Source organism: Otolemur garnettii, unplaced genomic scaffold, assembly GCF_000181295.1.
Source record: "Otolemur garnettii isolate 467f Iridium unplaced genomic scaffold, OtoGar3 scaffold00022, whole genome shotgun sequence".
Classification (NCBI taxonomy): domain Eukaryota; kingdom Metazoa; phylum Chordata; class Mammalia; order Primates; family Galagidae; genus Otolemur; species Otolemur garnettii.
The window spans coordinates 15,246,123-15,258,779 of record NW_003852417.1 but is presented as its reverse complement, the minus strand read 5'-3'; the positions used below and the strand labels follow the sequence as shown (position 1 = coordinate 15,258,779).

Sequence of the window (12,657 nt, the reverse complement as noted above, 5' to 3'; positions counted from 1 at the left end):
TTTTTTGGTTGCAGCCGTCATTGTTGTTTGGCGGGCCCGGGCTGGATTTGAACGCGCCACCTTAGGTGTATGTGGCTGGCACCTTAGCCACTTGAGCCACAGGTGCCGAGCCAGTATTTACAAAACTTAAATTCTGTCTCATAACCTTTGTTTTAGTGTGTTGAATAGTCAATTGAATTAGTGTTCACTGTCAGTTCTTTTGCTATATTTTATGTCTTTGCTGATTCAAGTTCATTATTTAGTAATTTTTTCAAGGGCTCATGGAAATAATTTTCCCTTGGTTCTTACATATTTAAATATGTCTCTTACCTTTATACTTTGAAAGTTGTCAAAGTCAAAATGGAGTCACTAATACTAAGAAAACGCTGACAGCCAGGTGGTGTGTCTCACTCAGTCCCAGCTACTCAGGAGGCTGAAGTGGGAGGATCACTTGGACCCAAGAGGTCAGGGCTTCATTGAGCCATGATCAAGATACTGCACACCAGCCTGGTGAGAAAGCAAGACCCTATAGCTAAAAGAGAAAAAGATCTATTTTTCATGTGGGGGATATATTGACTGGGGGATTAGAGACTGGGAGACTGGATAACTGTCATGGTAGAATGATAAATGTGGAATGAGAGAGAAAAATGGATAACTTAAAGTAAAAAAACAAAAAGCTCAGATGCCAGAAAGCTGGAGTCAAGGCATAAAAATACACGGCCACCATTTTTAATAAACCCCATTCTGTATGGAGCCCTCAAGTTCATAAACTTGTCATTTTTTTTTTGAAATGGGGTCTCATTTTGCTGCCCAGGCTAGAGCACAACAGAGTGATCATAGCTTATTGCAACCTCAAACTCCTGGGATCAAGCAATCCTCCTGCCTTAGCCTCCCAAGTAGTTAGAATTATAGGTGTGTGCCACCACACCTGGCTAATTTTTCTTATTTTTTTGTAGTGCTGGGGTCTCGCTATGTTGCTAAGGCTGGTCTCAAACTCCTGGCCTCAAGTGATCCTCTGCCTCAGCCTCCTAAAGTGAGCGAGGGCACCCATCCCATAAATTGATATTGTAAATTCCTGAATTATGAGTCCAGTTGTATTAACAATGCTGCCATGCCAGTCTTTTATATGGAAGCAAGGGCACAGGTTGGGAAAGAGAGGCTCTTGGCAATTATATATGTGCGGGGAATAGACAGAACTGAAGAACTCAGACTCCCCCAACTCCTTTAAAAAGGTTCCCATGGTGTCTCCTTTGCTTAAGGAAAATGGAATCCCGCTCTCCTGTGCTCTATGTCCTGCTATGTCTTCCCGTGACCAGGATTCAAACTCAACATGTTTAGATCAGAATCAGCAAGGGAATAATCATACCTAAAATGAGTTTTTAAATTTCCTAATGAATTTTAAAAATCGTAATAACCTGGGGAAGATAGGAGGGTGTGGATTTTAAGGGTACATGATCAAAGGGATCATAACTTCCTTTAGGAACAAACCAAATAAATTGAAATGGGCACTCAGTAAGGTAGCTATGATTATTTTTATTGGATGTTAGCAATATTTTGTAACTTCTGAGGAAAATACATTTGTAGTAACTGTCAATACATAGTATTGCCATTGCTTAATGATCACAGACATTGAAGTCAAAAATTAAAGTTTGAGTAGATGCTTTACTTAGAGATATGGCAGTTCTGAGCACCTTCCTTGGTCCTTTACCCTGAATGATTCCCGCTAGCAGATGACTTCCTCTGAAGTAGCTTAGTTTTGTCTTCCCTTTCACAAGTCATGGATGAGGATGTATGCTCCTTGGTTGCTGAAACTTTTTGAAGGTGACAAAAGAAAAGAGTTGAGTGTGTTACAGGGATGATGATATCACAAGAGCAGAAGGAACTACCCAGCCCTGCTGAGCTGATCCCCCTGAAGCCTGGTCCTGCCAGAGCTGAGTGACTCATCTCTTAGGGAAAGTCTCCACCCAAACCTCCTGCTTCAACCTTTCCTCCCTCTGTCTGGATTCAGAAACATGTAGAGATTCAGGGACACAGCCAACCGTACTAGAGACGGGATAGAGCACAAAGATTTAAAGAACCCCACATGGTCCAGCCTTTCAGATGTCAGTAAGCTTGGTGTACTAATTTAGACTAGTATTGTTATGACTCAGAAAGTATTAGATTACTTTCTTCCCTTCTCTCTAAATCTCTATCCTCCACCTCACTATCAGCTGAGGACCATCTCACTTTATTGAGAAAATGAAAATAAACAGAAGTAAACAAACTTCCTTCACCACAGTCCTCCGAGCTGGCTGCTTCTGCATCCCTGTGTTTTGTCTTCCCTCTTCACACAACGGGTAGGTCGTCCTGCCCCCCAGTTGAGTCCTGGATCCCACCTCTTCACTTCTGAAGGACTCTCTCCTTCCTATATGGCCCCTCTCTCTCCAGCATCATCAAATGTCCTTCTCTACTGGAGCATTTCCAGCAGGAAACTTACATGCTAAATATCTAACATCTGATAAAAAAACATTCCCTGTCCCTACCTTCTCCAGCCCCTACCCCATACCTCTCTGCTCCCTGTATAGCTAAACTCCACATAGGGTTGCTCATTCTGTCTGCACATCCTCACCCCATTCTCTCCTGAACCCACTCTACATGGGCTTTCATTCCAGCTAGTCCACAGTAACCTGAATGATGAAAGTCACCCATCACTTCTAATCTCACTAAATACAAAGGATAAATCCCAATCCTCCTTTTACTTGCCCTCTTAGCACTGACACAGTTGATACTACCTTCTTTTCTGAAACCCTTTCTGGGGCTCCTGATTGCCACACTCTCCTGCTTTTCTCCCTAAATCACTAGCTACTCACCCTTTTTATGTTCCCTCACTGGCTGTGCCTCCTTTTCCCAATCACTAAATCTTGGAGCTCCGCAGAACTGGCCCTCAGCTCTTTTCCCTGCTGACACTCCCAGATGATCACATGATTTCAAACAGCGTTATATGCAGAAGGCTCTCAAATAACCTGTCTCCACCCCTGTCTCCCCAAACTTCAGACTGGTACATCCACCTGCCCGCTTTATATTTCCTCTTGGGTGCTGAACAGGCTTATAACAAGATTCTAAAATGGGTCTAATTTTAGTCTCCATATCTCTTAAGGCAATCGTGTTCCAATGTGAAGAAGGGATTAGCGGGAAATCGCGCAGATGCTGAGAGCCAACGCCAACCAGCTGGGAACAAAATCATCAGGGGAGATTTACTAGCAATAGAAATTTTCTCTGGGCTCGGCGCCTATAGCTCAACCGGCTAAGGCGCTAGCCACGTACACCTAAGGTGGCGGGTTCGAATCCCCAGCCCGGACCCGCCAAACAACAATGACGGCTGCAACCAAAAAATAGCCGGGCATTGTGGCGGGCGCCTGTGGTCCCAGCTACTTGGGAGGCGGAGGCAGGAGACTCGCTTGAGCTCAGGAGTTGGAGGTTGCTGTGAGCTGTGATGCCACAGCACTCAACCCAGGGGGACAGCTTGAGGCTCTGTCTAAAAAAAAAAAAAAAAAAGAAATTTTCTCTGAAGATCACTTAAAAGTGCCCCTATAAGAAAATATTAACTTTAAACTCCTGCTAAGCCTGGAGAATGCTTTATACTAAAATAGATCATCATTAATGCATAAGAACGTTCCTGCCTCTCATTACCTGGCTTTCGTCCTCTCTCCCACAGTTGCTCTGAAAAAAATCAGAAATCACAGTGGCAAGAAACAAGGATAAGGAATAAAGATAAGATGGAAGAACATGCTTTCTCTTGAAAAGCATGATTTCTGACTTTTTCAGAGCAACAAAGAGATTTTTTCATCTCTTTCATTGAATGAGATGCTAATCCACCAGGCCAAGCTGCTGAGGAATGATTTCTCACCTTTTTTTTTTTTTTTTAAGACAGAGTCTCACTCCGTTGCCCAGGCTAGAATGCCATGGCATCAGAGTTCACAGCAACCTCAAACTCTTGGGCTCAAGTGATCTTCTTACTTCAGCCTCTCAAGTAGCTGGGACTACAGGTACCAACCACCACGCCTGGCTAATTTTTTTTGCTATGTTTAGTAGAGACAGAGTTTCACTCTTGCTCAGGCTGGTCTTGAACTCCTGAGCTTAGGCAATCCTCCTGCCTCAGCCTCCCAGAGTGCTAGGATAATAGTGAAGGCCACCACACCCAGCTTGATTTCTCATTTTCACTTGCATTCATGTGGAATCTGAATGAGCTGTCAACTCCTTTGGTGTCACCTCCCCACAAGCACCACTGGCTGCTTCACTCTCACCTGGCCTCCCAGCTTCCACTCTTGCCCTTGAGTCCTCAGTTCTTCACGCAGCAGCCATCTCCTTTTTAAAATATTTGTTAGATCATATCTCTCCCCTACTCAAAACCTTTGAATGGTTTACCCTCACAGTTTGGACTGTATTTCAATTCTTCATCATGGCCTCTAAGACCTACACCTGCTTCCCCTCAGTCCTGCCTCCTGCCTTTCTCTCCACACTATGCTTCAGCCTCACCAGTTTTTCCTGCTGTTTCCTGAACACGCCAACCTCACTCCTGTTTCAGGAGACAGGTGCCTAGAGTGAGACTCTGTCTCAAAAAAAAGAAGAGGGATTACGCCTGTAATCTCAGCACTCCAGGAGGCTGAGGGGGACAGATTGCTTGAGCTCATGAGTTTGAGACCAGCATGAGCAAGAGCGAGAAACTGTCTCTAAAAAATAGCCAGGGAATTCTGGGAAGATGGCCGACTGAGCAGAGGAGGCTCCTGAGCAGAGGAAGAAAAATTGGACATAATTGGACTCTATGAAGTCAAAGGTGGGGAACTGAGCCAAGAAAGTTCAACAAGCTGTAACTCCAAGGAAGAGCATTCAAGAAAACAAATTACAGGTACAAAGCCTATTGACTAGAGGATGGGAGACTCCTCCCCCAAGCAGGAGGCCTGCCGCAGGCTATCTGCAAATGAGCAAGGAACAAAAGATCTCTCATTTTAACTCCCTGGAGAAGGCCACTAAACTCCAGGTCTCTTTCTCCAGGGAAGTCCCACTTATGAACCTAGATACCACCCTGCCAGGCATAAAATTGAACAGATATTTTTCCCCACAAGTCCAAACTCCCAGTCCACCCTTTCCCTCTTGCATGGTGGTCTGAAGTTCTGCCCCCTGCAGAGCACAGAATATTTGGTCTTGTCCTGAGATACCTGGGCATAGTGTGGACTGCCAACCATCAGGGTGGAATCTGTGACTAACAGGGAAGAAAGAGAGTGTGGGAAGAAAGGGACACTTGGCAGGAGGAGGAACAGTCCCCTGGCTATGACATGCCCAGCCAGTGGTGGTATTAACCCTTAGTTCAGGCTGCGTCTGGTGGGACAGGGTGCAGAACCCCCAGCTTTGATGGCACCCACATTAGGAGAGTGGTTGCCCCATGTGGACTGACTTTGGCAAACAGGGCTGGTCCCCAGCCTCTGTGGGGCCTGTAAGCAGAGCCTTGCTAGGTGTGGACTGAGACCTGAGAGCAAGGGTATGGTCCCCTGATTCCAACAGAACCCTCCAGCACTGGCTTCCTGAGTGTGAACCAAGACTTGAGAGCTAGGGCGTGGTCCTCTGTCTCCAGTGGGGCTGGTGAGCAGAGGCTTACTGGGTGAGGACTGAGATGTGCAGGTGGAGTGCAGTGCCCTGATTCTAACAGAGCCTCAAACAGAGGCTTGCCAGGCAGTAGACTGAGACTAGCAGGTGGAGGCATGGTCCCCTGACTTCAACTGATCTGGCGGCAAGCAGAAGCTAGCTGGGTGTGGACTGAGACCAGTGGGTGGGGGCGTGGCCCCTGGCTCCAACTGGGCCTGTGAGCAGACAACAGGGTAGACTGAGTCTGGCAGGCAGGAATGTGGATCCCTGCCTCCAGTTGTGCTTTCGGGGACCCTTAAATCCCTCTGTTGGGCAGGGTTTACAGTGCCTGAGACAACTTAACTGGAACCCATGTCTGGGGCTGTCCACTCAGGGACATTCTCAGGTTGACCTTTGAAATTCTGTAGCAGAAAAGAACTGAAGGGTGGGGGCTGGGCACCGCAGCTGCTTGTATCTCTTCACAGTTGAGATTTAAACCTAATACTGGGTGGTGCCTGTGGCTCAAAGGAGTAGGGCACCAGCCCCATATGCTGGAGGTGGCAGGTTCAAACCCAGCCCTGGCCAAAAACTGCAAAAAATAAAATAGTAAAATAAACCTAATACTATGGTTTCTTAGGATAGGGTAGAGGTTGGCGGATATCAAAACAGAGCTAGCTTGCACTATCTCACCAAGTAGGTCCTCAGAGTCTCTGGCCAAAACTCTGAAAGGGGCCTTTTTAAGGTTGTAGGAGATAAGCCACAATTACAAACCCTAGTGCTTTGGTAAGGGGCTATCTCTACTACCTGGGAACCTCAATTCAATCTCAGCCTACCAGTTCTAATAATCAAACAGTGGAAAATAAGCATGGTGTAGACTCAACAGAAGAACTCTGGCAACATGAATAACCAGAGTAGATCAACCCCTACATGAAATGACAAAGGAGATACAAATGAAGATGCCATGCATAGACAAATGCAGCCATGTCAGAAATCGAATTCAGAATATGGACTGCAAATAAGATAATTAGAATGGAAGAAAAGATAAAAATTGAATTTCAAAGAGTAGTTCTAAAGTTGTCTCAAGAAATTGATGAAGTCAAAGCCCAAGTCACCAAAGACATGGACATAATGAGAAAATAGATAGCAGAACTCAAGGAAATGAAAAAGTTAGTTGAGGAGCTCCAAAATATAGTAGAATCCCTTAGTAATAGAGTTGACCAGGCAGAAGAAAGGATCTCTGACACTGAAGACAAAGTTCCCAAACACTCAGAAAGGCAGACAAATGGAAAGCAAAAACTGATCATTCCCTGAGAGAGTTGTGGGATAACTCCAAAAGATCAAACATTAGTCTTATAGGAATTCCCAAAGGAGAAGAGGATGGTCCTAAAGGTACAGATGTTTTACTCCAAGAGTTTTTGGAGAAGAATTTCCCAAGCATTGCAAGAAATACAGAACTTCAGATAGCAGACAGTTTCAGAACCCCAGCAAGACTCAATCCAAATAAAGCATCTCCTAAACACATCATGATTAACTTTGCCAAAGTTAAGACAAAGGAGAAAATTCTGCAAGCAGCCAGAAGTAAGAAAAGCATCACCTACAAAGAGAGAAGTATCAGAATGACTGCAGATCTCTTACTGGACACATTTCAAGCCAGAAGAAGATAGTCATTGACCTTCAATCTCCTAAAACAATTTCCAGCCCAGGATCCTATATCCAGCTAAACTGAGTTTCATTTGTGATGGAGAAATCAAATACTTTAATGACATAGACATGTTGAAGAAATTTGCCATAACTAAACCAGCTCTCCTGGATATTCTCAGACCCATCTTCCACAATGACCAGCATAATACTCTACCTCCAAAGTAAACTCACCCAGAAATTTTTGAACAAAACCCAACTTCCGCAGTGGTGAAAGGATTCAAAATGGCCACTGGACATCCAAAAATCATGACACCCAAAACACAACCAGGCTTATCAATTCTCTCAATTAATGTGAATGGTTTAAATTGTCCTCTAAAGAGGCACAGGCTGGCTGACTGGATACTGAGATAAACTCAGACCAGATATCTGCTAAGAATCTCGAGAGCCGGAGAAGTGGGGTCAAAGGGAGTGCTATGTCTGCGGAAGACTCCGAGGCAGCCGAGGCAGAGGAGTAGACAGAAATGGAAGATAAAGTGACCAGTCCAATTTTGAAGAAGCAAAATTAAAAGCAAGATATCCTCATCTGGGACAAAAGCCTGGAGGTTCAGATTTCTTAAGGAAACAATTGCAAAAAGGGCAAAAATATTTTGATTCTGGAGATTACAACATGGCAAAAGCAAAAATGAGGAACAAGCAACTTCCTGCCGCAGCCCCAGATAAGATGGAGGTCACTGGTGACCACATTCCCATTCCACAGGACCTTCCTCAACGGAAACCATCCCTTGTTGCTAGCAAGCTGGCTGGCTGATTAAAAGAGCTGAACTGCATGAATCCTCTAATTCCCATTATTTCTCCTTAATATGTTACTTATCCTCTTTTTATTTCCTTTCACTAAGTCATTTGAGACTGAAAGCTTTGCAGGTAGCAGCAGTGTGCTGCTATTGTAAGGGAATATTACACGTGTCGAGTGTTGATTAGTTTAACAGTGCACTGATGAAAAGGACATGTTAGAGCAACATAAGTAATCTACTTGAAAATAATTGTATATATTACCTAACTACTAGTGTAGGGCTGGTTGCAACAAGCAAGTTTAACAATTTTAATGTTTTGGCTTTAATTATTTCATCTTAATTAAAGCTTTGTATGTTACTCTCCTTTAATATAACTTCTGTTGTACTGATTTCTTCTGTATTTACCTTTTGGATTTTGTAAAACAGAAGTTTAAGACCACAAGTTGGAAGTAGGTTACATATTTCAAACACAAATAGATGGGGCTCTGAAAGATTTGTATCTCTGTGCTTGAACTTGAATGGCCTTAAACCTATTTCAGCTTTAACAGTAGCATTTCACTTGGGCAACATTTGCCCTCTCTGGTGTAACTTATGTGACTCTAGTGCTTACCAGTTCCCCATGAAGCTAGTATCCTTACTCAGTTCTGTAGTTTCAGAATACCTTTTGTTGAGGATGTGAATGAAGTGTGCATGTGCATCGACTGTTGAATTCACTTTTGTGCCATTTTTGTAAATACAATAGTTTTGCACAACCAAAAAAAAAAAAAAAAAAAAATCCCACCTTACCTTAAAGGATAAAAATAGACTCAGGGTGAAGGGATGAACTTGTATAATATAGGCAAATGGAAACCAGAAAAAAGCAGGGGTTGCAATTTTAGTAGCAGATACAGTTGGCTTTAAATCATCAAAGATAAATAAAGATAAGGAAGATCACTACATATTTGTCAAGAGAAACACCCAACATGAAGAGATTTCGATAATTAACATTTATGTACCTTAACAGAATGCTCCTCAATTCATAAAGCAGACCCTAATGGATATGAACAACTTGATATCTTCCTGCACTATAATAGTTGGAAATTTTAACACCCCTTTGACAGTTTTGGATAGATTCTCTAAGAAGAAACCAAACAAAGAAATATTAGACTTAAAACCGACCCTAGAACAAATGGACTTTACAGACCTCTATAGAACATTCCACCCTAATAAAAATGGATATACATTCTTCTTATCAGCCCATGGATCATCCTCCAAAATAGATCATATCCTAGGACATGAGTCTAACCTCAGCAAATTTAAAAGTGTAGAAATTATTCCTTGTATCTTCTTGGACCACCATGGAATAAAAGTTGAACACAACAGCAACAGGAATTCGCATACTCAAAGTCATGGAAACTAAATAATCTTAGGCTGAATGATAGCTGGATCAAAGACGAGATTAAGAAGGAAATCACTAAATTTTTGGAACAAAATGATAATAAAGACACAAATTATCACAACCTGTGGGATACTGCAAAGGCAGTCCTAAGAGGGAAATTTATAGCATTGGAAGCCTTCATCAAGAAAACAGAAAGAGAGGAAGCCAACAACTTAATGAATCATCTCAAGCAACTGGAAAAAGAAGAATATTCCAACCCCAAACTCAGCAGAAGAAAAGAAATAACCAAAATTAGGGCAAAATTAAATGAAATTGAAAACAAAAGAATCATTCAGAAGATCAACGAAACAAAAATTTGGTTTTTTGAAAAGATTAACAAAATTGATAAACCCTTGGCCAACCTAACCAGAAATAGAAAAGTAAAATCTCTAATATCGGCTCAGCGCCTATAGCTCAACTGGCTAAGGCGCCAGCCATGTACACCTAAGGTGGCGGGTTCGAATCCCCAGCCCGGCCCCGCCAAACAACAATGATGGCTGCAACCAAAAAAAAAAAAAAATAGCCGGGCGTTGTGGCGGGCGCCTGTGGTCCCAGCTGCTTGGGAGGCGGAGGCAGGAGACTCGCTTGAGCCCAGGAGTTGGAGGTTGCTGTGAGCTGTAATGCCACGGCACTCTACCCAGGGGGACAGCTTGAGGCTCTGTCTCAAAAAAAAAAAAAAAATCTCTAATATCATCTATCAGAAACGATAAAGGAGAAATAACAACAGATACTTCAGAAATTCAAAAAAATCCTCAACGATTACTACAAAAATCTCTATTCCCAGAAATACGAAAATCTGCAGGAAATAGACCAATACCTGGAAGCATGCCACCTTCCCAGACACAACCAGAAAGAATTAGAAATCTTGAATAGACCTATATCAATCACTGAAATAACATCAACAATACGAAATCTCCCCAAAAAGAAGTCTGGGACCAGATGGCTTCACATCCAAATTCTATCAAACCTTTCAAAAGGAACTAGTACTTATATTATACAACATTTTCCAAAGCATAGAAAAAGAAGGAATACTTCCCAACACATTCTATGAAGCAAATATCACCCTGATACCCAAACCAGGAAAGGATCCAACAAAGAAAGAAAATTATAGGCCAATATCATTAATGAATATCAATGCAAAAATATTCAATAAGATCTTAGCAAACAGAATTCAACAACGCATCAAAAAAATTATACACCATGATCAAGTTGATTATATTCTTGGGTTACAGGGTTGGTTCAACATATGCAAATCTATAAATATAATATATCACATCAATAAAATAAAAAACAAAGACCATATGATTCTCTCAATTGACACAGAAAAAGCCTTTGATAATATCTAGCATCGTTTCATGATCAGAACACTTAAGAAATAGGCATAGAAGGGACATTTCTTAAGCTAATAGAGGCCGTCTACAGCAAACCCACATCCAATATCATACTGAATGGTGTAAAATTGAAAACATTTCCACTCAGATCAGGAATAAGGCAAGGATGCCCACTGTCTCACTGCTATTCAACCTAGTAATGGAAGTCTTAGCCATCGCAATCAGGCAAGAGAAGGTGATCGAGGGTATCCAAATAGGGTCAGAGGAGATCAAAGTCTAACTTTTTGCTGATGCTATGATCCTATACCTGGAGAATCCCAGGGATTCAACTTCTAAACTCTTAGAAGTGATCTAGGAATACAGCAGCATCTCAGGATACAAAATCAATACTTACAAGTCAGTAGCGTTTACATATGCCAAAAATAGTCAAGCTGAAAATATAGTCAAGGACTCTATTCCTTTTACAGTAGTGCCAAAGAAGATAAAATATCTGGGAGTTTACCTAACAAAGGGCGTGAAATATCTCTATAAAGAGAACTATGAAACTCTGAGAAAAGAAATAGCTGAAGATGTTAACAAATGGAAAAACATACCATGCTCATGGCTGGGAAGAATCAACATTGTTAAAATGTCCATACTACCCAAAGCAATCTACAGATTTAACGCAATCCCCATTAAAATACCATTGTCATACTTTAAAGAACTTGAAAAAATAGTACTTTGTTTTATATAGAATCAGAAAAAAACCTCGAATAGCAAATACATTACTCAGAAATAAGAACAAATCAGGAAGTATCACATTACCAGACTTCAGTCTATACTATAAATCTATAGTGATCAAAACAGCATGGTACTGGCACAAAAACAGAGAGGTAGATTTATGCAACAGAATAGAGAACCAAGAGATGAACCCAGCTACTTATCATCATTTGATCTTCAACAAGCCTATTAAAAATATTGAGTGGGGGAAAGACTCCCTATTTAACAAATGGTGCTGGGTGAACTGGCTGGCGACCTGTAGAAGACTGAAACTGGACCCCCACCTTTCACCATTAACAGAAATTGATTCTCACTGGATAAAAGTTTTAAACTTAAAACTCATGTATAAAACTCTAGTTTATAGAGTCTCATGTATAAGACTCTAGTATAAAATACTAGAAGAGAGTGCAGGGAAAACCCTTGAAGAAATTGGCCTGGGAGAATATTTTATAAGGAGGACCCTCCAGGCAATTGAAGCAACACCAAAAATACATTACTGGGATCTGATCAAACTAAAAAGCTTTCGCACAGCCAAGAGCACAGTAAGTAAAGCAAACAGACAACCTTCAGAATAGACGATTTTTGCAGGTTATGCTTCCGACAAAGGTCTGATAACTAGAATCTACAGAGAACTCAAACTAATCAATAAGAAAAGAACAAATAACCCCATTTCTATCTGGGCAAGAGACTTGAACAGAAACTTCTCTGATGAAGACAGTGCATGGCCTACAAACACATTAGGAAATGCTCATCATCCTTAATCATCAGAAACACACAAATCAAAACCACTTCGAGATGTCATCTAACTCTAGTAAAATCAGCCCACATCACAAAATCCTAAAACTACAAATGTTGGTGTGGATGCAGAGAGAAGGGAACACTTCTACACTGCTGGTGAGAATGCAAGCTACTACGGCCTTTTTGGAAAGAAGTTTGGAGAATACTCAAAGAACTAAAAGTAGACCTACCGTTCAAATCCTGCAATTCCTCTACTAGGTATATACCCAGATGATCAAAAATTATTTTACAACAAAGACATTTGCACCAGAATGTTTACTGCAGCCCAATTCATAATAGCCAAGACATGCAAACAGCCCAAGTACCCACTGATCCATGAATGGATTAACAAATGTGGGCTCGG

At 41.9% G+C, this 12,657-nt stretch overlaps 1 pseudogene; it reads left to right on the top strand.

Annotated features, from left to right (window-relative positions):
* The first annotated feature begins 7,691 nt into the window (after nucleotides 1-7,691).
* On the top strand, nucleotides 7,692-8,026 carry LOC105886757 (annotated as a pseudogene).
* Nucleotides 8,027-12,657: the final 4,631 nt, after the last annotated feature.